This window comes from Gallinula chloropus, assembly GCF_964237585.1.
Source record: "Gallinula chloropus genome assembly, chromosome: 4".
In the NCBI taxonomy this organism is placed as follows: domain Eukaryota; kingdom Metazoa; phylum Chordata; class Aves; order Gruiformes; family Rallidae; genus Gallinula; species Gallinula chloropus.
In genome coordinates this window covers 54,202,265-54,229,651 of record NC_140088.1, presented here as the reverse complement: position 1 = coordinate 54,229,651, position 27,387 = coordinate 54,202,265, and positions in this window count along the sequence as shown.

Below are 27,387 nucleotides of genomic sequence, written 5' to 3'. Positions count from 1 at the left end.
TCCTAATTTTGCAGAGAGAATTCTTTAGCCCACCAAAAGCTATAAACAGACAAGGATGCTTACCTGTGCTCCAAACTCACGTTTGCTATGCCCAGACTCCCCTTTCTCTTTGTGCGTACAAGGTTCCTGGGGGACCCATGACCCATCAAGCCAAGCTGGAACACTCACACTGAAACCACGGTAAATAATGCGCAGACATAACTACAGACCAGCTACTGCTCCACAGACCTGCTAACGCTGCACAAGAGACCCATGTAGGTTATATTGCCTTACTGCGTGTTTTTTCCAATAATATGGCTAATTCTTTTCTTTTTTTTTTTTTTCCTAGGGAATTACATTCTGAAAGAGTTTTCCTTTATAATAGACATAAACCCATAAATAAAGAGTTGTTATGACATTTATGACAAGATGATGTGGATGCTGAGAGGTTACATGGATCAAAGGGGAACTTGCACAAGTTCAAATCAAATAGTGATCCTGAACGTCCTGCACAACAAATGACAGGCCTCTGGGAGAGCATTTACAGGAGAGTTTCATATAAATTTTGTTATTCTACCCTTTATGAGTCTTCCCCTTTTAGCTCTGTTTTGAGACACAATACAGGAGCAATGGTTGTGTCTGACCTCAAGCAGCTATCCCTATGTTCTGGTGTTCTTTTTTAGTCTCACTGTTTAGCGGTTATCATTCCTCAGATTCTTCCTCTTCATCACTTCCTCTATCTCACACACAAATATGCTCAAAGAGTAATTTTAAAATTTTGCTTTCTCCCTTTTCTCACTTCCTTGGGGAAAAAGAAAACAGAGTGGGAGTCAAACACATTTAGCACACATGCTGTCATAACAGAAGCTAAGTCATTTTGTCCTTGATTTGAGGTAAAGGAGGAAAAAAAAAGAAAGAAGGAAAAAAAAATTTAAAAAAAAAGGAAAGCACTGAAAGAAAGACTTGCCTCTTTTGAGAGTAAAAATAAAATCTGAAAGTAAAATTACCATTTAGTTTGAATAATTGAATGTAGTAATTGAACAACCTAAATAAAAGGTCTAACTTTTGAAAAATCTGCAAACTCTCTCAGAGGACAACATATGGTGCTTAAAGTGCATTATGATTTAAGAAAGCTAATATAAACAGTATTATTTGTGTAAAAACCTGTGTCAATGATGTGCTTCCAAACCAGAAAAGCAATTGCTTTAGAAAAGTGTTCCATACTCTTCAGCATGACCTTGTTAAACCCCAGAATACTTCAGTGTTGGTACATCTCTTATCCTAATACAGTACTGCAAGTATGGTGTGTAAAACTATTAATGCAGATGGCCAGCACAATAAGGTGACACGCAGAAAACATTTGAAAAACGTTACACCTAGATTTAAGGTGCCACAACCCATCGCCTTACATATGCCTGTAAAATACTAAATTAAAGGTACATGCTTAAGGGGCAGGTTTCAGTCTTTAAAATACACCCCTCCCCCCTGAACTTGCCAGTAGTTAGTGTGCTCCACTGCATCCTTACGCATCTTACTCTCATAATTTCAGTATATGTGAAATAATATTTCTACCTGGAATACTAAATACTGATCTCTAAAGTAATATGAAATTATTTCACAGAATCCCTGGGTTGGAAAGGACCTTTGAGATCATTGAGTCCAACTGTACCTGTCCTATGCTAAACCATATCCCTGAGCACCTCATCTACCCATCTTTTAAATACATCCAGGGTTGATGACTCAACCCTCTCCCTGGGCAGCCTGTTCCAGTGCCCGATAACCCTTTTGGTGAAGAATTTTTTCCTAATGTCTAACCTGAACCTGCCCTGGCGCAGCTTGAGACGATTTCCCCTCGTCCTATCACCTGTCACTTGGAATTGGAATATTTATTGAAGCTAATCATATACTTTAAAAAAGTCTTTGTGAGATTGCCTACTGAGTAGAATATAGATGTGGAGGGCAAAATGTAACTTCAGCACATCTGCTACTTTATTTTAAACTTTCTTACATACCTTTCTGCTTTCTGAACTTAAAAACACTTCTTCCAGATACACTTTTGGTTTGATCAGGAAGAAACAGTGTTGGTAAAACTAACACACCCTAAGTGAAGATTCCACTTTAATACAAACAAGGTCTTATTTATACTATGTTTACATAGCACCTCTGGAGTTCTTTTAATCTAATGCTGCAGCATCGTGTAATGAAGCAGTGTAAAAAGATAAGAAAACCCTGCTTTATTTAGCTAACCAGCATGCAAAGCAGCATTCATCTGGAATTCTGAAAAAGGTTATATTTATGGATGAACATAACATTTCTTCTCTTATTTACTACTTGTGAGTGGAAACCATGAGGTACTGCAGGAGGAGACAAAAGACATCAGCACCAGAAATTCCCTGGCCCCTGACAAGCCCAGGAAGGAAAATCAGAGCTCTGAATTCAGCTGCTCCTCAGCCAACCAGGCAATGCCACATGACAGCGGCACAAACTGCTTTGAGAACATCTGGAATTGCTTTCTCACTTCATTAATGAAGATGGTGGTGCTGCTTTTAAAAAAGATAAATCCAAAATGTACAGTCTTATACTTAACACTTTTGCGTTTACTATGATGTTCCAGTGGCCCTTGAAATAACACCAAGTTATCGGCTCAGCACAATAAAACTTCTCAGTACAAAACTGCAACAATATTTGGCCCTCATATATGCACACAAAATACTTCATTTTTTTCAAATAATAGTAAGTTTTGTCTTAAGAAATTAGCCTCCTTAACGTCTCAAGGAAGTCAGACAGGTTGCATACCAGCTTGTACTTAGCCCTAGCTTGATCACCTAACTATAATAATAGGTTTACATGAAAACTGAGAAAAAGTGACTTTTGTAGTTCATTTCATATGTTCATAGCATTGTGAATTAATAACACTTGGCACATCTGTTTTTCTTAATGACAATATGAAGAGATGTTGAAGTAATTCTTTCACGGTTGTTTTTTTTTTCTGTAAGTATTAATTTTACAGCCAGTTCCTGAAATGGGGTGTGTGAGAGTGTATATATATACATATATACACCCCATTTCAGGAACTGGCTGTAAAATTAATACTTACAGAAAAAAAGTGTATATATAAAAAAGGTGTGTGAGAGTGTATATATATAGAGAGAGAGTGTATATATATACACTCTCACACACCCCATTTCAGGAACTGGCTGCAAAATTAATACTTACAGAAAAAAAAAACAACCGTGAAAGAATTACTTATATATATATATATATATATATATATATATATATTTGCAATCAACATATTTGCCAATCAGTTTGATATTTTATCTGCAGGAAATAGGCCATAAAGCTGGCATGGAAGTTCCTGTTTTGAATTATTTACTATAAGAGTGGTGTCCCTCCAGCCAGAATTTTCAACTCTAAACCTCTTCCTAGGCTTGTGTGCTCTAGTTTGGCCACTTTGCACAGATACTATGGTTAAGAAAAACATGTTAGAGTTTGTTTGGATGTGCATTGATGATTCTTTGAAAACCTCAAAGCCATAACTTCGTTCTTCACAGAACGTTCACCTGAACAAACTTACCCTCTCACTCTTGCTTGGCCTTGGAGATGCTTGTATCCAAAGAATATTTCACTAATCCATGAGAAGATTAACAGTTACAGCTGGAGGGACTGTGAGCATCATCTTCCCTAATCCAGACCTCATCACTTTGTTGATACAGCCTAGAAAAAAGAAAAAAATAAAGAGTTTTCAGTTCTTCCCAGAAGGTGAGGCAAATCTGCATGAACGGTAACAGCTCACGGAACTAAAACACTCAGAGAAATTCTACCTTGTTTAGCATTGTACACATAATTGGCAAATGTTTTAAAAACTTCTGTACTCTCAGCACGCCTGCAAACAGATCTTGAGATACTCACAACGCATTGCTTTTGAATATCTGAAGGTCCACAAAAATTGGGCACCTCGATGTATCTGACAAGAAAGGCAGTGGAATTTCAGCTATTAACCTTGTAACAAGATAGTTATGGGTGCCCATCTTGCATATTTCATATGCGTTAACTGTCAGCCTACCTACCAGTGAGGTGAGTTATCTGGCAACCTTTTTGGAGATCTAAGCATGTAATTGTGAATTCTGATTATTTCTAGTCTTGTAGGCTTCATACAAACAAAAAAATGCCTAGAACCTCATGGAACGAATCTCCACGCATATACAAAATTTGCTAGTGTAAAAAAATCCACAGAAGGTTGCTACTTAAGTGATTTCTTCTAACCATTCTCCTAATTAAAACGTTAGCAACAAGATGTTGGTTACAGAATTGTTACAGCTGTCTGATCTTACATTTTCCACAGTAGCATTGGGACGAATGTCCCCATAATCAGGCTCATGACCAACTTGATTGAGACTCTCTGCCAAGTGTTTTGGTCTGCCTCTGTGTTATGTACGGTTGAGGGTTTTTTAGTCTATGCTTTTTTTTTAGCCATATGGTATATTTGACTGCTATTTTTTTCCCCCATTAATCTTTCAGCAAGCCAGACAAATGCAGTTCTGTGCCTCGCCTAGTCTCTTGACCCTTAAACACTGCTGCCTTACAAAGCAGAATTATGGTCTGCTTCCAAGGAACCCAGCTCATCCTGAAGCAAGACATCAAGGGCAGTCATAGCTGTAGTATAGCTGAGTCCTTTACAAGGCTCAGATGGTAAATATTTAACTACTCCTCTTTGTTGTCTTTCTTTCTGCCTTTAACAGTATTTCACAGAGTGATATTGTCATTCTAGCAATAGGCTGTGACTAGGTTGTGCCATCTTTTCATTTTTCTGTTTCCTTTTCAATTTGAGGATACTGGTTACAGCTCATTAAAAGGTCACGTTGCCAAATCCCTTTGCTTTAGCTCTCATAAATTCCCTTTCCCTCTAAAGGTATCAGATTTACTTTCTGTTTTAAATGTAGCTGGTTTACTTGTTTGGGTAGAAACACAGGGTTCTTAATATACGTTATGGCATCAGATGAATGGATGTTATGTTCTACATCTCGGCCAAATTAATTAAAACCTATTTCCTGAAAGACATGCTATGCAAATTAAACATTAAGGACAACTCCTACAGAGAGTTTAGGAACTGTGACATTTGGGTGGAATTTAGGGAACTAGGTCCTCACGCAAAACTGTAGACCAAAGAGACACTGAACAATTGCAAAATTCAGGAATGGGACCTTGTTTTCTTTGCCATGAGTTAAAGGCTGCTGCTGAAGGGCTGGGAGGCTTCAGAAAAATGGAAGAGGGAACATCTACATAATCCAAAGAAAGTACACAGCAAATATTGGCCCCAAAATAAGAAGTAGCTTTGCCAGCTTGTTACAAGGTTTATAGCTCATAGAGAGCCTGAGTTACGCGCTCCGGAGAGGCCCTAGGCCAGGGTACCCCCCATAACGACCAGCACGCTTCAACAGTAAACCATCCTGTTGTTCATCCTTAATTCATGCTGTTCCCTTTTGCACTATTTCTGCTTTATTCCTTTCTCATTCACACGAGCAATAAGCTATCTGGGGTAACGATGCAGCATGTGAAGCAGGACACTTTGGGGAATAAATAAAGCTTAATTTCTATTGGTCTGTGTACTTTGCAAATTCTCTTAGGTCTGCTTTTAAAATTAATCTATTTTGGCTGTGATTTTCCTGATGAAAGACTCTACGTTTAAAGTTTGTCCTTTGAGAGAGTTGGGATCTTTTGTTTCAGAAGATGAAGGACTGCCGTTTGTTGTCTGCTGCTGGCTCTTTTTGCAATGACTGACATCCTAAAGCTCCCCAAACAGAATAATTTACAATAAAAGAGAAAAAACGTCCACAGAAAAATATTTAAGCTAAAATGACAAACAGAAAAAGTACAGTTCGCAAAAACAAACAAAGAAATAAATCCAAAAAGGAGCAACATGAGAGGCTTTGTGTACTTTTGCATTAGCTTTAACTTATCAATTGTAAGACTTTAAATCCGACACTAGACCCAACTGATAAGATGTTTAAGCAGTATCAGAAGTGCGCCTTGCTCAGTGTTGTAAAAATTTTGTCTCAAAACATAAACAATTTTCTTTGATTTTTTTTTCTGCTCCCTGTTCCACGTCCTCTTTCTGAGGAGTTACTGCCTAGCCTCCTCTTCCATCACCAGACACAATTATTACAGTACTCTCTCTACTAAAAATAAATGATACAGAAGTAACATGATAGCCCGGTGATGAAGGAAATGGCAAATGAAATGTTTTTCAAGAATGACCATTCACTGTAAATTTAACTTCTAGTGCATGCTGTACATTAGACCTTGTCAGTAAGTAAATCTTCTTATATCAGAAATCTAATCATTGCCAGAGTCCCTTTGAAGCCTCAGAGAAACTTATTAGCAAAGGATTTATGGCAATTCTGAATTGCTTTCAGAAAGGTACATCACATTTGCAGCTGGGACCCAGCGTGTAGAACAGCTGTCCTGACAGCGTCCTTGTGCTATCGTGGTGTCATCCTGACAGCTCTTTAAAACCTAAAAGAATCTGGTTCACATTTAATTTTTGTACTCAGATGCCTCATCTGCGTTACATTTTAGCGTAGGATGTTTCATTTATTATTTATTGTATGTGTTTTAAAAAAAACCAAGCAACTTTGTGTACGCCAGCAAGCCCTTGCCTGCAGTATGGGCTGCTCACAGGGTGACACACGGGTATACATTTTAGGTAATTCACTTCAGGTAGATTAAAAAAAAACCCCAAAAGAGGAGTTTTCCCAGTGAATTTATGCAAAACTGATCGAGCAGATTAAACGCTTGAAAACAACTGCATTTGGTACTGGAAAATTGCCATTACTGTTCTACCAGTGCTCTGACAACTTCCAGCATACATCTAAGTTGAATGCATTGCTAATTCTGACACGCAAAGTCATCCCCGTCACGGGCATTAACGTGATGCGAACCGCAGCCAACGCACATCAGCCTTGTTTTGTTAACAGCGAATGATCAGCATGGAATACTATAATTTCTTAGTTTTATTTCTGAAGAACGACTGTCTGGTACCAGCTATGAAATTGGGAAAGAATGAATAAAAGCCTGTTGCCTCATAAATCCAGAGACCGCTTCGAATTCCAGCCATGAAGGAAAACGTATTTCAGATAAAGTAATTCCACAAGCAAAATGGTGATGTGATGGAATTTGGGTTTCACAAGTGCCTTTTGCATTATTTACAGATATTGACAAGGCACCTGGAAGAAACAGGGATTTGGGGAACTAGCGCTTCAGCTTAAAGAAAACAGAAAAACATGCAGTTTGCAGACTGAAAACACCATAAATTCTCTACTAGCGACACCTTGCAATCACCTACGCCAAAGCAAGTTCCTGAAGGATCTTAAAAAAAATGCTTGTGTTACTTGCTACAGCAGAACAGCAAAAAGATGGTTGCACTGATTTACCAGTACTCCTGTGATATGCACCAGCAAATTCCATGGGTACCAGTTTCCCAACATCTTCTGACATCATCAGAGATGATGACTGTGTGATCTTTTTCTTCAGCTCACATTATTAAAAATCATTAGCAACACATAAATCCGTAACTGTGTAACTACTGCGAAACCACGGGGGCAGCTGCATTTTCGAAGGCTGTGTGAAATGAGGTGTTTATGTCTGGCCTTCATTACCAGAGAGGACCCAGTTCAACAAAGGGAATCCTGAGAAACTGCCCCCTTTTCTGTCAGGTAGTACATGACTTTGTGGCACAAAGAGAAGTCCAAATAATATTCTTTGTTTTAATTAAAACACAGAATTAAAATTAAATATTATACATAACTTTAGGCAGATAATTAATATCATATGTAATGTATGCTAAATTATTATAAACGTACATAGTAAATCAGAGGAATTTATCATATACTTTTAAAAGATGCATTCCACATCCTAGGAGCTAATATTTCAAGACGTGTAAATGTCATGAATAAGATTTTGTTACATGGCTTTGGCTTAGCAGCAGCCTAGGATTTATTAATATTTTTGAGATGGATCACAAGATTAGGCTTTATAATTATTAACAGCACTTAATCATGAGCCAATTTAACAGAGAGATTCAATAGAATTTGCTACAATCAAAATAGTGACTTAGTTAAAGATCCAAGAATGGCAAGGGTTGCCCCAAACTTTCAGAGGGCTGCACACACAGATGGGGGGGTTAAACCAAATCACATACACAGACAAATAGCTCTGAACACACACACACACACACACACACACACACACACACACACACACACAGGGTAACCCATGATTCAAATTTTGCTTTATATGAGTTTCGTGACTGACTCACTTTTACGCCTGGCCACCCTGGCTCTGCCACTGCTGACCAGGATAACAGCAGAATGGTTTTTTTTCCCACATTTGGCCAGAGTGCCTGTGCCTGGGTCACTGTGCTTGCATACAAGGCAGCAGCACCATGGGGCTTCTCCTGAGATCTCAGCATGGCCTGGGGAGGCTGGGCTGTACCACCACAGCAAATGAAAACCAGTACTCCGAATTCCACAAAGTATCACGCCTATTTGACGGTGGAGAATTCTGAAATTCATAGGATATACAAACCTCTGCCCTCGACATATGGTTTTGGGCAAATAACTGCCCTGTCTTAGCTTCCTAGCTCTTGTTTTGAGCTAGGTTTTATTTGCTTTAACAACAAAATATTACTCCACTTGTGCCTTCTAACATCTGCCTATTACTGGTCAACCATTCCCAATCTGAGATTAGAAAACTACTGACCTACAATCTTATTTCTGCAAGCATGTGGACTCTCTTCCACATTCCAAACTCCCTATGCTACAACGGTGGAAGAGAGTAACCATGTCTTAAAACCCGTAGATTGCAAACTGCATCAAGTTCTCCACAAAAATGTTTTTATTCATGGACTATTCAATCATTTTAGAAAGAATTTGATTTTTGATTTTTTTTTGTTTTTCACTCACAGAAATGTACTTGTTAAAACACTGCAGTAAAATTCGTAGAACGCTTGATCAAAAATATCAGGGATCTGTATTCCCAGGGATATATATCTCTCTGTCTACATTACTGGGAGAGATTAAACTGAATATAGTATTTTAAACAGGCATGTTAAAGTTTTCAGGGAAAACAATGTTTGTGACAGAAGGAAATATGTAACCTGAAGTTGCAAATTGCAATTACTCTGCACACAGTGCTATAATGGGACTGACTAGAGCAGCAGACAACCAAGATGAGATTTCCTGTAGTTTTTGGTGTCTTGATACAATATTGAAGCCCAGCATGACTTTTATTGTTGAGTCATGAAAACACTTCTTGAAGGACGAAGTTTTTTTCCCTTCTCTTGAGGATATATTTATTACCAACAGGGTATTCTAGTTATTTTATTCTGGCTGTAGGAAAACATATTTCTCCCAACCTTGCTTTTTATTTCATTCCTGAGCCACTTAAAAGTTTAGCCAGGGATCCTTGAATTAGCCCAGTTTATGAAAAGGAAAAAAAAGGATATGTGCCGAGAAACAGAAATACAGGTGCTATGGGGAAAGAAAAACATGTCCAGCAACTGTTGTTGTTGTTTTCCTTATGCTGGATCTTCCTCTGAGGAATCCATGTGGAGTGACACTGAAGCTCTCCCTGGAACACTCCTCATTTCATCTCTGCGCCAATAAACTCCTGCTTCAACGTCTGTACAGTCTTCTTCAGGGAATGGAAGGCATGAGGAAGGGAAGATGGAGACGCTCAAACTAATTCCTCTACAGAACAAAACAGAACAGCGAACAACTCGCACCATGAAAGAGCTAGGTCTGTTCTGAACCTCCCGTGCACAAATGTTTGAAGCCCAAAGTGCTCGATATCAAGGCGGTAAAATTCCTGACAAGGAACATTACGGCGGCTGTTAACTGCCAAAGAGCTTCGTGTAAGCAGCCCTTAGAAAAGATACACACACGCAGCATCCCTGTTACAGTCACGGCACGCATTGTATAGAATTTATTGACCCTGAGTTGTCAGAAGCCCTGTGATCCAGAGGCTGTCACTGCTGGTGCACAGACAGGAATAAAGCAAGGGACGTGGCTATGCCTTTCGGCTGGCTGGCTGCAGGGAAGCTGGCAGGGGCTGGAGCTGGAGAGGGACATCTCCTCTCTCCTGCGCCCTAACGTTGCTGAGCAGGCTGAGTGTGCTGGGTGAAATCAGAGCGGGCTGGATACTCAGCAAGGAAAGAAAACACCTGACTGGGGCACGTACTGAAACAGACGTGACTCCATCGATGCAAACCCTGGGATGGCGCGTGTTTTAGGATTAGGTTTCCCCAGCGAAGGTGCAGATATTGCCTAATATTAAACCAAGCAGAGTTACACGGAGTTACTTTGTAATAAAATAGTTCCTTAGTGCTTTGGCAGAGGTACTGGTAAGAACTAAAGGAAACACTAGAGAGACGCATAATTCACATTAAATCTGAAATACCATTGTTAATGATTTCCCTGCCATCCCACTGCAACTGCGGAACAGATAACATGAATTTTCTAAAATTTATAGCCATCAGTATTTGTACTGGCCTCAGGAAACTAATTCAGACACAGCATTTGCCTCCTCCTTTCCCTGCCCCCTCCAAAAAATACAGGTACTTAGACAATTCAGCTTTTCCAAAATAAACACCTGCTTTAGGGATTTAAACCTAGACAAACTAAATAAGCAAACTAGAAATCAGCGAGAAGCTAAAATGATAAAAACTTAGGAAAATTCAAAGCCTGTTTTTCCCAGGTCCTGAGTTTTAAGTAATTTCCTTTGATATTCTATACTTATATATTCTGTACTATCTCAGGAATGCACGGTGGCTAAGCATACTGCTGTTTCATGTGAGCTCTGCTTGGGACTGGAATCACCCTCTGACTCTGACACTGAGGCTGACTTGTCCAGCTTCTGCTGGTCACAGGGAAAGCGATCTTGCTGCAAAACAACCTTCTTAGAAAGCATTGCAGAGCTAATTCCACAATTTCTCACAAAAAAATCAGCAAAGCCGTGCCTTTTCCTATCGTGCCAGGAAGAGCACAGCGCAATTCCTGAGACAGAGGCGTCTAATGCCACCACAGACATCCTTGGGTATCCTGCCTGCCTTGCCCATCAAGTTCTGGCAGTAATCTCCTTTGAGGCCTGTGTCAGCCTTCTCAGATACAGCAAGTGATCTCAAATGGTACTAGACATCTTATGCTTAGGCAACTCTATTGTGTCCCCAAAGTTTGTTGTTTCATTACATGAGTTAGCAACATAGCAGTGTTATACTTTAAAAGTATTGTTATGGATGAAAGGGAACATGAATATTACCAGAACATGATTTTTACAGGAACATGAATTCACTGCCCTAACTAAGGTTTTGACAGTTTAATCAAATGCAATGAGCATCTTCTATTAGCCCAGTTACTATGCTGCTAACACTCACAGTCCAAACGAATACACAAAAACCTCATTTATAGTATATTTTAATTTATTTAGCAATACATTTGCTTTTCAGCATCAAAATATTCAGTGTTATAATCACCCTTGGGAGTGTCCCTCTGGGTCCCAAGGTCCACAGTGCCCATCAAGAAATCTGGAAGGGAACGTATTACATCAGTTTGATAGTACCATCCCAAGGGTTTCACTGGGAGAAGCGTGGCATTCATGGTGGGGTTTCTTTCTCATCAGCCTTGGATCTGCCCTGAGCTATTATTTCATGTTTTCTCAAAGCAGACTGCTCACTTGTACCTTTTTTCCCCACACCAAATCTCAGCTACAGCTAGACAATCCTCACCTCTTCACTGTGAAAGACACACAACAGTCTCCCACAGCCTCAGCTACAGGAAAAGGTCTTTTGCTTGTGATGCAGGGACTGTGCAGGATTGCTAGACCTTTACCATGCTCAGTACGCGCACAGATAAGCTTAAACAAGGTAGGTAACAGTCTTCTGACAGACAGAAAATTGCTATCGCAGCTGGAAACAAGCTAAAATGAACTCTGGCCAAGGTGAGCCCAGGCAAGTCCTGAGGCCACCACCAGTGAGTTAATACCCAGCATGTGGCCTTTAGCAGAAACAGAAACAAGCACATCTGCTGAGCTGCAACAGCGGCCAGCACCCAAGTTTTGATCTGCTTCCATTTTGTGAAATCTCTCTATGTCATTTAAAGTTACATAACCAGGCTTTGGGTGCTATAAGAGCACTGGCAGATGGAGAAACAGATGTAAAAGTGGTCAAAGACAGAAACAAATCAGGAGTTAAATGAAGGGAGAAGCACATTAAAGGGATTTTTGACACTTACGAAGCATGAGAAAGACTCAGGTGCTTATCCACTTTAGTCCCCGAGTCCTGTGGGTACATATTTATAGCTGTTAGACTTCAAAAATAAATGCATACATCTGGGAGTGTGATACAAACCTAATGCATATAGTTTTCTGAAGGGAAAAAAAACCGAAAAGGTTTATTGTCCTCTAAACTGGTGGACTGTGGCACTTGTTCATGACCCACTTGTGCCCTCCTGAATCAGAACCCCAAAGAAACTAAAGCCATAAAACCACAAAGTGATGAGCAGATGTGAACACAGAGAAGGCAGGTGGGGAACACGGCCAGTTACCTTCAGCTCAGGAATAAGTTTGCTGTGGATTAGGGATTTTTTTTTGAAAATCAGTAAATGGGAACAGAATATTTGGAAGGAGATGCCACAATCTACTAAAGCTACTTCATGTTATTCTGTTGTTAAAATAACAGTACTGGGTAGTAATCCAATTCTTCTCTGTTCTTAGAATGTTCTATTATGTGCCTTAGAAGTGATTAAACTGCCCATCTTTCTGCTACTAAATATATGCACACAGTTCCTACAGCATCCCCCACCGGTTAGAATACTAATGCTTCACCAATGACAGGCTATGTGTTACCACACCACTATATATAAGGGATGAATCTGAAACAAACGGAAGCCAATTTAAAACTTCCCCTTTACTAGGAGGTTTTCACTGGCATGTTTATAGAAAGATAGATCAAAATATTCCAAAAACTTGAATTAAAATCTACTTTCCTAATAATTCTGCCTCCCAGCTTGGTTATGATAACCAACTATTTACGTGTTAAGGCACACAGGTGTGTGGTGATAGTGTAACCTCCAGATGAAAGGGGCTAGCTACTCTTGGAGAAATGACAGGAATTTATGTGGAAGCCAATCTCAGTGGGAACAGCCTTGAGCAAATGGAACATCTTTGTTGGGCTAGAGCTGATTGTACTGATTGCATAGTTGTTACTACAGGAAACTCTCTCCTGTAGTCCTCCCATCTCAGTGCAGCACCAGTTTTGATCCCTGTTTCCAAAATGAAATTACACCATTGTCTTCATGGGCACAGCATGTATTAAAAATGACGGGAGTCACACAAGATTATGATACAGCATAATTAAAGCGCTGGACAGTGATGTGTAATTTCAAAGAACGCCACATCTCTAGAGTGCAAGTTCAGAAAGATCTTGGAAATTAACTTCTAAGCGATTTTTGTGGGCTTGTTTCCTTGACTGCTAAACTAATTTCTTTTTTCTTCACATTTTGTGAATAGATCTGCATTTTTTTGAAAGAGATTCTTCAAGCACATGTACTGGCAAATAAGTGTTTTACCTGGCTGGCTTACCTGGGTACTAATATTTCTTCCATTGGCAGTGTCCACAGAATGACAATAGGCAGATGAAGACCATTATTTACAGTAGACTAACATATATAACACTATACCTAGTATTTTCTCTATAAAGTTTACAAGAATAGATTCTGATGCTAAAAATATTTAGTGTATGTGATTTTCTGTGAGGATAAACTAAAACCAAAATCTAACATGACTTAGACACCCCGAAGGAGCCCTTCAAAGAGGGTGTAACTAAAGAGATGTGACACAAGTCAATCAGAGATTGACAATACTTTTTGACAGCCCAAATTTTCATGAAATTCCTTTCCAAGGCCTTTCCAGTTGTTATTAAAAGCCCATTTCACATGCTACATTATTAAGAAGTGCCAGTTTAACAAGGAGAAGAGAGACAGTAATTATGTTAATACTTCACATAGAAACTTCTCAACATTAATTGTCAAGAAATGCGTAAACCAGAGCAAAGTACATGTAAAAGGAATCTCAGGCCCCAGAAGATAATGAATTTCTCATAAATAAAGCCCTTTTTTCTGTGCTTTGTTCAGCCAAAGCCCCTGTGGAAATTCAGGGTTGAGTTGTGCAGGATTATTATTTTTTTTTTAGGATTCCCATGTTGGATTTGTGATGGTATCTGGGCTTTTTTTGTACAAACTATCATGGGGAGTTTAACTGCAACAAGAACTGTGCAGTTGATCAAAACTTCTTACATCAAAGTCAGTGAAAAAGAAAAACAGAACATGGGAAATCTTTGCAAAAAAAAAGAAAAAGGAAAAAAAAAGAAAAAAAAGAGAAATTATTTGTACCCTCAGAGTCATTTGAAATAGCTGTCACACTCGGACTGCCTAGCACATTTTCATTAAGTGGACTCAAACAGTTTCCCTACATAACTAATTCTTACAAAAACAAGTCTCCCCACTCTTCCCTACAGAAGATAAAACTTAGGAAGTTTGAGAAAGTGGTGTGAGAGCAACATGCCTGCATATAAGATGATTTCTTGGTTTTCTCTTACCAGTTTCCTTGTCCCACTGGAATTACTTCCGCAGCTACATCAGAACCTTTCTCTTCCTCCCGGATGCCCTTTATTTCAGTCTTCTCTCACTTCTATGGTGGCATAGCTGCAATCCAGGTGTCACCTCAATGGTTGGGAATAGGGCTGGACTCTGCTTAAAGGCTGACAACAGGGCTTGGGATGCCACAGGAGACTCTTGATGGACATTGAAAAATGGAAGAAAATTGATTTTAATATCACCTGAAATAAAAAGGGGTAGATTTTACACTGAATGAGTATGGGTTTTTGTCAATTTTGAGATATCTTCTCAGATGCACATACATGGAAGTATATGTTTTGTTCTTTCAAAATTTCTGGATTTTTCAGACAATTTTATTTACTTTGTTCCATGCTATAATATCTGACTTAGCTTGTGTGACAATATTCTGGGCGTATCAGGACTAAACCTCCAAAACAGAGGCTGCCTTTCATCTCCCACTTACCTGCACAGGCATTTATTAAGCCAACTGAGGCCTTTCAGGATAGTATGAAATAATAAGCAAACATAGGTGACAGACCTAAGCTTAGAGGGACAGAGAGTTCTGTACTCAGTAATAGCAAGCAGATGGAAAATCCCTGAGTTATTTTTGAAAATTCTGTCTTGAATGTAATGGAACCAAGCTCTGCCCTCAGTTATGTATGTCTAACTCCCAGAAATTTCACTTCTATTTACATGTCTGCATAGATCAGGGCAGAAACGGACTTCATGTTGTCAGGCAGAAAAATGGTAACATTTCTCTTGCACTAAAAAATGAGACTGATCCTTTGCCTTAAATTAAATTAACAGATAAATATCTGTTTGTTTTATGAAGAAATCTTGGGATAAGGAAAATCAGATGGTAATTGCACTAATGAAACATCCTGGTGATTTCAGCTTTTTGAAGATCCAGGCAATAAACTTCTTATTTGGTTGAAGAACTGCTCTAGAAGTACTGAAATCTCCAGTTTTAAAATGTTAAATGTGGAAGGTGAGTTTCACCAGGAAAATTAAAAATGCCCAGCTAACTTCTATGTCCCTGCACTTAAGGTAACCACATAAAGTGTCTCCTGTGTAAGTCTAAGGAGGTACCACTGTGCTGTTATGGCTCATACTCCACGAATGTTGTAGAGACCTCCTTAATTCAGTTTTTGAATTGCAAACAATGCTGCAACTACAGTTCACCACAATGGTAAGGTATAAACAAGCATGGTATTCTGTGAATGTGGGATGATGTATTACACACCTCTTGTTTTTAATCCATTCTAAAAACATTAAAAAATAAATAAACAAACAATCTAAGGCAGCTACTGTGGCATCAGGATCACTGTGTGTACACAGGCTGCTCTGTAGCACCACAGCTGAAAATTAATGGCAAAGACAAGCATGTTTATATCTAATACTTTGGTATATATCTGTGGTACTACTGTCCTGGTTATCTCCACTGACTTCCCAGCATGAGTCCATCTCTTTATCTTCCAGCTGAGACACCTGGGGGAAAAAGAGGGAAAAGAATAATCCAACACTACCCCCCCCCCCCCCCCCGCCCACTCACCCACACACAAAGCCGAGCCGTCTAGTATTCATAAATAACAGCACTATGGTGCAATGAATACTATCTTTTCATCACCCTTTTTCATCACATATAAAACACAATATGCCTTATGCCTTTGCTCGGCAACTGGGTGGCTTTCTGTTCCTTTGAATACAAAACACATATCACACACATTATAGAAAAGGCTAGAAATGTCTTAGTGTGTTTTGCTAAACATAAACCAGTCCCATGGCTATCATACTTCTGTATTCTGGAAATATGAGTGCTGGAGTTTACAGTGTTTGTGTATAACACAGTAGCAACATTCTACCTTTATTCCTCAACATTCCGGAGGGAAACAAGGAAGAGAAATTTACTTATAATTGTAATACACAAGTTATGTGCATTTCAAAAATGGTTAAACCACCCTGAAGTCCTAAAATACCTGAACCAAAGTTCTTAGTGGAAATACACTTTGCATTTGTGCAGAGAATCCTGCAACAGTGTCTGCTGTGGAGAGTGTATGAGAAAGCAATTTACCAGCAGAAACATTTCAGAAACAACTATGTTCCCAAAGATTAATATTTGGTAGCAGATTACTAAGCAAAGAATGACCTTAGCAAAAGATATATATATATATATATATATATATAAAATAGATATGCTCTCTCATATATACATACACACACACATTTTTGTATGTGAACATTGCTTATATATTTTTTTTCCTGTGGACAGGTTGCAGTCACTGGAGCACTTTAATAAAACGGGGACACAACTGGCAATGGAAGCTTTTAATTAACAGAGAAAGCAGCAGTTTAACAAGCATTCCAAAATCCGTAGAGCTACAGTGTTCTTAAATCTAGTTTATGTACCCATTTAGGTATATGCCCTTTATATATACCCTTTGTGTGCTTAACTGCTTGAAACATTTTGAACGGGCTGCAGCAGTGCTTTGCCAAATATATTAGCTGTGAGTAGTATTATGTTTCTGGACTTGCACTATTTGATTAAATGAACTAAGTGACACTAGAACAGCGGAGATTAAAATAGGTCTTGTGTGTTTTTCCAGAGTGGTGCTGCTGAGTCCCAGCATGGCAGTGTTCATACTTATATTTGTCTGCCCTTAATGACAGCAGCAAGAGATTGACTGTTAGGAGCTGCTTTTATAATGCGGATAACAAAAAATAATCAGTGGCTTTTCTCTCGCATAACAATGCTTTCCTTGAAAAGAAAAACCACGGCATATTCGCTTTTAAAAAGATCCGCCAGTTTCCCTTTCCTTTCTTTGGACCGTAAACGCAGAGTATGTTTTCTTTGAACCAAGTCTGTGCTGCCAGAGTGGCACTGCCCTGTCTCACAGCTGGCTTGGAGAGGTGGTGGAGTTGTGTGCATCTCTGCCATGTGTGGTACAACTGCATGTCAACATAGAATCTCCTGGGTTGGAAGAGATCCTTAAGATCATCGAGGCCAACCACAGCCTAACCTTGACTAGGCCACATCTAGATCATGTCCTTAAGCACTTCATCCACACTGCTTTTAAATACCTCCAGGGATGGTGACTCCACCACCTCCCTGGGCAGCCTGTTCCAATGCCTGATAACCCTTTCAGTAAAGAACTTCTTCCTGATATCAAACCTAAATCTCCCCTGGTGCAATTTAAAGCCATTTCCTCTCATCCTATCACTTGCTACCTGAGAGAAGGGACCAACCCTGACACCTCTACAACCTCCTAGCAGGCAGTTGTAGAGAGCAATAAGGTTTCCCTTCAGACTCCTTTTCTCAAGACTAAAAAGCACCAGCTCCCTCAGCCACTCCTCATAGGAAAAGCGCTCCAGACCCTTCACCAGCTTCTTTGCCCTCTTCTGGATGCACTCCAGCATCTCAACAGCCTTCCTGTAGTGAGGGTCCAAAAATGGATACAGTATTCAAGACGCAGCCTCACCACAGCTGAATACAACAGAGCTATCACTTCCCTGCTCCTGCTGGTAATAGTACTCCTGATACAGGCCAGGATGTCATTGGCCTTCTTGGCCATCTGGGCACACTGCTGGCTCATGTTCATCAGGCTGCCAACTATGTTGCAGTGATCCTCCATTTCCTTATTTTGTTTAGGAAACAACTGTCCACAACAGCTTGGTCTCTCCTTACCTCTGATTACCAGGTATACCAACACACACATGATGGGCAAGCAAGCCTTCTGTCATGAACATTGAGATAAGAGAGGGGAGAAAATAATTCACACGGGCATGAATATGTCTTTGGGTGAATAAAACTCTCAAGTCTGAGAAGGTATCTCCCAAGCACACCAGCCATCGAATGCCAGGTGCTCAGCGGTGCTCTCAAATTAGCCACCATCTTCATGGGAAACACTGTGCTGTCAGCTCACCGGTAGCACTCAGGAACTGGGCACGTGCCCATTTCTCTCACCTCTGTGTGAGTTACATGTCTGTGTATTTACATACGATTATTTAAGTATTAACGTGGAAGTGTGTGCATGCCTACTAAGTATATCGAGATCAGGGAAGGATTTCTTACCATAATGTCCATAACATTCTGACACAAAAATCTCAGTCTGACTCTACCTTGCTCCTGTAAATTCATTTTGACTCATCATTTACCTGTCATTTACACTCAATTACTTTTTACGTGGCTGCAACCTGCAATTAAAATGAGCAAGTGAAAAAAGTTACTCTTTAGATTATCTGTGATTTATTAACTAACAGATTAAAGCATTTGATTCAATATCCAGTCCATTATATTAGCCACAGTTAATACATGAAACTAAAATTCTTGGGTCAAAATATTTTACCAGAAATGCTGTGTGATTTTGGTGATTGCTCCATACCTGCTTTAAAAATACTACTGAAGGGCATCCAGTATCAAGCAGTTCAGTGACCAATATTTTATCCCTTAAGTGGAGGCTGCTAATACTCAACATAACCAGCAGACTGGTGGGGAGAAACCCTGAAACAGTGAAAATAAAGCAAATCAGGCTACACAAGTGCATGCTTGTAATTCAGACCTGCTTTCCTATCTTGGACTTTTCCATGGCAATGTCTATAAAGCCCAAGAGGGAAAATTCCAGCTCAGAGCCTCTGGAAGCTGCAAAAGCCAGGATTCCCCATACGGGTCATGCTGGACCTTGTCCCCTTCTCGGCTGATCCATGCATTAGGGCTAAAAGTCACTCATCTAGAAATTACAGAGAGTTAGATCAGAAAGCATACAGCTACCCCATACTTAGGGGTCCTTAGGAAGCTCATCTGAGTTAGCCCCAGTTCAGAATTAGGGAAAGGCTGCAGGTTTTGTTTCAGAAACACGGAATCCTAGAATCATAGAATGGTCTAGGTTGGAAGGGACCCCAAGGATCATAGAGTTCCAACCCCCCTGCCACAGGCAGGGACACCAACCTCCAGGCCTGGATCTACACAAGGTTGCCCAGGGCCCCATCAAACATGGTCTGGAACACCTCCAGGGACGGGGCAATCCACCACCACCTGTAAAAAACTTCCCACTAATATCCAATTTAAACCTCCCCTCCTTTAGCTTTAATCCATTCCCCTTTGTCCTGCCATTATCTACCCTTTTAAACAGTTGATTCCCCTCCTGTTTATAAGCTCCTTTCAGGTACTGGAAGGCTGCAATGAGGTCCCCCTGCAGCCTTCTCTTCTCCAGGCTGAACAAGCCCAGCTTCCTCAGCCTCTCTTTGTAGGGGAGGTGCTCCAGTCCTCTAATCATCTTTGTGGCCTTCCTCTGAACCCTCTCCAACAGTTCTATATCTTTCTTGTATTTGGGGCCCCAGACCTGGACACGGTACTCCACATGGGGCCTCACGAGGGCAGAGAGGGACAGTCACCTCCCTGTCCTTGCTGGCCACCCTTCTTCTGATGAAACCCAAGATACCATTGGACTTCCAAGATGCAAGAGCACACTGCTGGCTCATGTTAAGTTTCCCATCTACCATGACACCCAGGTCCTTCTCAGCAGGGCTACTCTCAAGGAGTTCTTCTCCCAGTCTGTATCTATGTCTGGGATTCTTCTGGCCCAAGTGCAACACCTTAAACTTTGCAGTGTTGAACCTCATTAGGTTCACCTGGGCCCATTTTTCCAGCCTGTCAAGATGCCTCTGGATGGTAACCAGACATGATGACATAACCTGTGTGCACTGAGCCCAGCAATGCCAACAGAGAAAAGAGACAAGCTGACAAAAAGGACACATGGTACCACATTACACAGTGAAAAATGCAAAATGCTGTTTGCTGGGTAACAGGAACCTAAACTGGGATGAGGATGAGGGCAAGGGCTGAGCTTAACCCTGTTAACAGTGAGACTGAGAAACAAAAGGGAACCCTGATGGAAGCTTGGTGTTTTTCTGTAAAGGGGTTCAAATTGTTAACATCAGCACTTCTGCAGGGTCACAGCATATGCATACATGGAGCAAAAGAAGATGCAAAACCCCAAGCAGCAACCTGGTTTTCACAGAATCATAAGGTTGAAAAAGACCTTTAAGATCACAGAGTCAAACTGTTCCTGTCCTCTACTAAACCATATCCCTAAGTACCTCATCTACCCATCTTTTAAACACATCCAGGGATAGTGACTCAACCACCTCCCTGGGCAGCCTGTTCCTGAAGCTGACAACTCTTTCAGTGAAAAATTTCTTCCTAACATCTAATCTGAACCCACCCTGGTGCAGCTTTGTACCATTTCCCATTGTCCTATCAGCTGTCACCTGGCTGAAGAGACCACCGCCCTCCTCTCTACAACCTCCTTTCAGGTAATTGTAGACAGTGATAAGCCTCCTCTTCTACAGACTAAATATCCCCAGTTCCCCTCATAAGATTTCCCCCCCAGACCCTTCACCAGCCTGGCTGCCCTTCTCTGAATATGCTCCAGGACCTCGATGTCCTTCTTGTAGTGAGGGGCCCAAATCTGAACCCGGCACTCAAGGTGCGGCCTTACCAATGCCAAGTACAGGGGCAAAATCATATCCCTGGACCTACTGGCTACACTGTTTCTGATAAGCACCAGAAGTTTTGGAGTCATTTTACTTCCATTCTCTACAGTTTTCTTCAAAAATCCATACTTTCACACAGAGCCACTGCTGTGTTTTTCAGTACCTCAGGGGACACCATACAGTATCTGAGATCACTTAAAAAGGCATCTTTGTATTGATATAAGTTGATGTAACTGGAAAAAGTGCCTTTTCCTCCACCTTTCACAAACCCAATGGGAACCAGAGCCACAAAGCAGAGTTTTGTCACTGAAAACATGCCTCGGGGAACTGCTGCGCTGCCGCCCGCAGCCTTTGCGGTAGGCTTGAGATCCTGAAACTGGAGCCATAAATATTGTGTCTTTGCATTTAGGACTTCAGAAGTAGGTGTTCACATATTTCACAGGGGATTGATTTCGCTCTGAAGACAGGTACTGAAGATCCGCTTGCTTTAAAGGCTGAGGCAAGCAGACAAGCTGTGGTTCGCGCTAGAGTGTCACTACCTGTGACTCCATTGTGATTACAGCATTGAGTACTTCTTTTTTTCTCCATTGTGGATGCCTTGCTGAGAAGCTTTTCTTCAAAACCTTAGGGAAGTACATCCTACTATTCTATAATGTAATTGCTAAGGTAACGTGGCTTATGACATAGATACAATACTCTCAGTGTCTGAAAAATAACACATCTCGCTAAAAAGATTAACCTGAGTTGATCTAGGCATGTGAAAACTACTGGATTTTTTTTTTTTCTCTTCCAAACAGAATTCTGTTCTTTCTTCCTTAGGATAGAGTTTTGTTAACTAACCACACAATTACCCAAGCAGCGCAGATATGCTGCCTTCTTGCTTAATTTTTCTTTTATTGCTCACTATATATTAAAAGCATTGGCTCTTTTTAACACTTGATGCAAACATTACTTTCTTCTGCAAAGCCCCTACTATCTTTGTTAGCATTTTACTGTTTTAGGAAAAAAAAAAAAAAAGAGACATACCAGTATAATAATTTCATGACAGAATGCTGCTTTAGCACGGTAACGCAAATTTCATAGTTTAACAGAATCAGCAGGGTGAATATTGTCAGCTGTGATCCATCCCAGTTAACCCATTGTGATACGATATTCCATTATGTATTAAGAATGCAGCCTAAGGAGAGAACACCTAAATCATGTTCCGAACACTTGTGAATAGGCTGGAGTTTTCTTGTCAGATTTTGTTCAGTCAGAGGAACAGATTTAAAGCTATCCAGGTAGGAGAGAGAAGTTGGTAGGTTTTGTGAAGAGCTTTCTGAGAGGAAGAGAGTTTGCCGCTGTAACTGGATTTTTTTTTTAATTTTATTTGAAGCTCCTGAAGGAGGAAGTGCTTATCTTGAAGGGTTCGGCACACGCTCCTAGAAATCTGTCTCACAGGTAATTATTCTTCCCAAGTGCTGTATCTTTGTAGAAATATATTAACTTCCCCTATTCTTTCTGCACTGCAGCTTGGATTGGCTTAGTGAAAGATGTCTTATGCTGGGTTTTAACATCTGGAAAACTGTATTCCCCAAAAGAATTGTAATCTGATAATTCATTAGAAAATTTTATAAATGTAGACTAGTAAACTATACTTAGGATCAGAAGGTCTACAGAGTCTTCAATCCATCCATTTCTAAAAATTAAAGTGAACTTCTGTTAATTCATATTAAAATGCATTACTTAAGAATGAAACAGAATTTCACATTGTATGCCACAGAAGATTTATAATTATTTTTTATTACATAAAATGTTTTTAGAATGTTTACTTGCATTGGAAAATGTCAGAGAGTGCTAAACACAGATTTGTATGTGCATTCGTGATCAAACTTGGTGAGGGTTATGAGAAGGTAACTGGAAAAGAAGCTTTAACTGACGTTATATAATGAATTAGAAAAAATAAAACATTTTAAAATTAATTTCCTCTTGAGATGCATTTTTGGAAGATCCTCGGTACACTAAGTACTAGGTACTTTTTTCCACTACCTTGGCACTGAAGAAGATGAAATTAAAATAATATTATCTATCCCTCCTGATATGCTGTATTGTTCTGATATGCTATATTGTTATATATTAGGTCTTCACAGGCTGATTAGTGGAATCTGAACAGAAATCTATTTAAACTTATTTCAATATTGTCACAGAATCACAGAATCTACTGAGTTGGAAGGGACCCATAAGAATCATTGAGTCCAACTCCTGACTCCACACAGGACCAGCCAAGTCAGAGCATGTGACTGAGTGCATCGTCCTGATGCTTCTTGAACTCAGCCAATGTCGGTGCTGTGACCACTTGCCTGGGGAGCCTGTTCCAGTACGCAATCACCCTCTCAATAAAGAACCTCTTCCTAATATCCAGCCTAAACCTCCCCTGTCTAACCTTTGTGCCGCTCCCCCAGGTAATATCCCTTCACATACAACTTCAACACTTTTTACTTAACACCTCCAGCATAACTGCCACAGTTAAAAACCCACCTTGGTCCTCTGTCTGAAGGACAAAGGTACATCAGAGTCTTTGTACGAATCTGAATGTGTCCCCTGATGACTGTTTAGTGTCTCCATGCACACCAGTGCAAACACAGGCAGTGGCAAATACTCCAGCCTTACTCCCTCACGCAGCTGCACTAGCTGTCTGCTCCAGAAGGGCTTGTGGTAGCGCCCAGTGATGGAAGGTTGCCTGTGGAGCCTTGAAGCTGAGTCCACATACAGAGGTAGATCTCCAGAGCAAAAGTTGTTGTGCAAGGAGCTGATGGTTTCACTTCAGGTTTTTTGGGAGATGGTACTTCTGCCCAGCCTAGTTGAGTGGAAAGGCTGCCTGGTGGAGCGTGTCTTTTATTCTACTTCCATATGCTGAGAATACAGACGGAGCTCTGCAAGGCCATTCCTAATTAGTTCCCAAAGCACACTTAAGCAGATGTGACAGAGATAAGAGCGCACAGCTAAACCTGACAAGAGCATTGGTAAAGGCACATCCTAAACCGATACCACTGCCAGATGATAAAATCAACTTGGACTCAGTGAATTTTTTTTGGAAAGCAGGTACATCTCTGATCCAAACGCACCCTGACTTTCTGTTGATCAGCCTACCTTGCTCCCTGGAGCAAGAATATGGAGAATTGAATGGACTGCCCCCTTTCAAGGTAGTTTCTGGATACAATTTCAGGATTTTTTTTAAAACCTATTCCTGAATGGAAGTCCTGAAATCTTCCATGACATTTAATTTTGATTTACTTGGATTTACTTTGTCAATGATTATGGGCACATCTCTGCTGGGCACTGGCACGTAAAATATAGATGTCACTGCAAAATCAGCCGTGGAGAGGTCAAGAGAGGAGCAGAGAATGAGGTGATGAAGAACACTAGAATGAATCTTGTGCATGGATGATGTCTTAAAATGGCATACGAACAATTTGAACAGTCTGAGAGATGCATGCTGTAGAGATCACCTAGATTTTGCTACCACACATGTTTGACAAGGAAGGGTTGTTTGCGAAATTTCTTACTATGATTAGTGAAGTCACTATCTCAAGTCTTTAGGTTCTGTGGGCAAATTCATAATGACTGAGGGAAAAAACCCAACCCTGTGGGATCATCTCGAAGTTGCCCCAGTGTCTTAAGCATCATTTGACACAGACACCCATTTGCAGGGAAGATCTTTTTAGGGTACTGGGATGAGTATCTTAAAAGCTTTGATTGTAACTGGTAATTCAGATGACAGCTGCAGTTATCTACACAGCCTCAGTATCCACTGCTTTACATCTCATTTCTCGGGATCCACTGCTTTACATCTCATTGCACTTATTCCAATGGGATAATAAAAAGCTCAGTTCCCTCATCTGTCTGGTGGATTATTTCTGAAGTGGGACAAGTGCTGGGATACCAGACCTCTCCAAGTATCACATCCTAAAAAGTCAGGAGAGCAGGGAGCTTTAGCGACAGTGTTTGCCTTACAAACACCTTCTTGGGGTTCCCGCTGACTAAACCACTAGCTGCTGCACTTGTTGCAAAACAATGACAGATTCCGTTAATACCCTATTAATCACATCCCTATTAAAAAAGGAGGCTAGGTTAATTTCAGAGGGTCATTACAAGCTGAATCATATTAGTGCATATCCAGTGCAGGTATCTGGCTTCTGTCTGATCTTCTCTAGCAATACATACTTGACACTTACCAGGCTTTTAGTTTCAGTAACCATTCTTCCTTCAAAACATCTACACAGCAACCATGTACATCTGTACATGCAAAAGTCCGCTCAAACTATGTGGTTTTCTTCTTCTCCCACAACACTGATATGAGATCTGTATGTAGCCATAATTATTTATCATTTATAGACCTTCAGAGCCATCTGAAAGGTCAAGTAGTAGGTTAACACCAGAAAGTAGTGGTTTTTTCCCCTCAAAAGACACAAGAATTGGAGAGCTGCCCCATGTCCAGAAATCTTCGAGTCTGCAGACCTTGACCTGAAGAACATATCATACGATCTTTTTGGTAGCCCTTGAAATAAAGATAGCAGTAATTACCTCATGAGAACACCTTTCAGCAACACTTTACTACATATGACAGACACTTACTTAGAGCAGTGATCTGTACACAAGAATACCTGTCAGTGAATTATAATAAGTTTTCTGATGTTTATAAAAGATAGCGTATCAGATGACTTCCTAATAAAGGCGTTTAGTTTGCCTGAGTCAAGCAGAGGAGCTTGATGTACTTTGGCAAACACTCACACACAAGTATTTGAGCATTGGGATATCATTTTTTTGACCAGATGAATGCTATTTTCCACTCTTGATATGGAAAATATGACCCACTGTCTACACCAGGTGCCCATGCGAGTGGTGAAGTCTATTCATTCTGAGCAACAGAGCTACCTCCTTTCTCTCTCTCTAGACCACAGATTCAGACTCTTCTCTTCAAATAAGGTATGCAGCTAACTTTATGTGATGTTGGAAAGGCTTTTACTAAAGCACGTAGCTCTTGTACTACAAAGTACACAGCTGCTTGCTTGAGCAGCCATTTCAGTTCAGTATGCAATTATTGGACTGGCTCATTGATCTGATTAGCTCTTGATCAGCTCAAATTGAGATCCTTTCTTCAGTCTATAAACATAAGTGAGCTCTTTGCTTTGTGATATCCACAAAGTAAATTTATTTCAAAAAATGGGCTTCCTTCTCCAAACACTCTGTTCTATGCTTTTGCTGACTTCCCTGCTTGCTTTATGGAGACACAGCTCAAGAAGCCACAGTCTAAATTGTCCCTTTAAACAATACCTTCAAACCCTTTATTTTGAGTCTTGCACCATTACAACACTGCATTAAATCTTCAATATTTTTTGGGGTTTTTTTTGTTTGGTTTTTGTTGTTTTTGCTTTCAATCACATATCTAATGCTACCATTTAAGGGATGAGGAAAAATGGTTGATTAGGAAAATTAGCTACCTGGTACCATCCCTTTCAAATATACCATCTCTTAAAGTTTATGAAGAATGTTTGAGAGCTACAGCTGTGTGACAAGACAGCCAGACACCTTCATTACTGCAATGATCCCCAAGCTGATCTAACCTTTCTTTCCATTCACCTGTGACACATATAAAGCTCTGATCAACACCATATTTTGATTATAGTCTTAGCACTTCTCTAAATATGTGATTCTTCACCTTTACTGCACCTTTACCACGTGAGCCCTGGGGCCCTCAGGAGAAGACAGACATGGAATTTGGGAGCAAGTCCAGAGGAAGCCACAAAGATCATCAGAGAGCTAGAGCACCTCTCCTGTGAAGACAGGCTGAGAGAGTTGGGGTTGTCCAGCATGGAGAAGAGAAGGCTCTAGGGTCCATTTTTTAACCTGTCAATATACAAAAGTGGCTTATAAGAAAGACAGTTAAGAGACTTTTTTACCAAGGTCTGTAGTGATGGCACAAGGAGCAACTGAAAAAGGGGAGATTTAGATCAGATCTAAGGAAGATATTCTTCATGAAGAGTGTGGTGAGGTACAGGTGTAACAGGGTGCCCAGCAAAGTTGTAGATGCTTCATCATTCCAAGTTTCCAAGGTCAGGTTGGATGGTGCTTTAACCAATGTGATCTTGTGAAAGATGCCCCTGCACTTGGCAGGGGGTTGGACTAGGTAACCTGTAAAAGCTGCTTCTGAGCCAAACCACTCTGATTCCATCACACTTCCACACTCTAATGACAGCTGTTACAGGAGCAC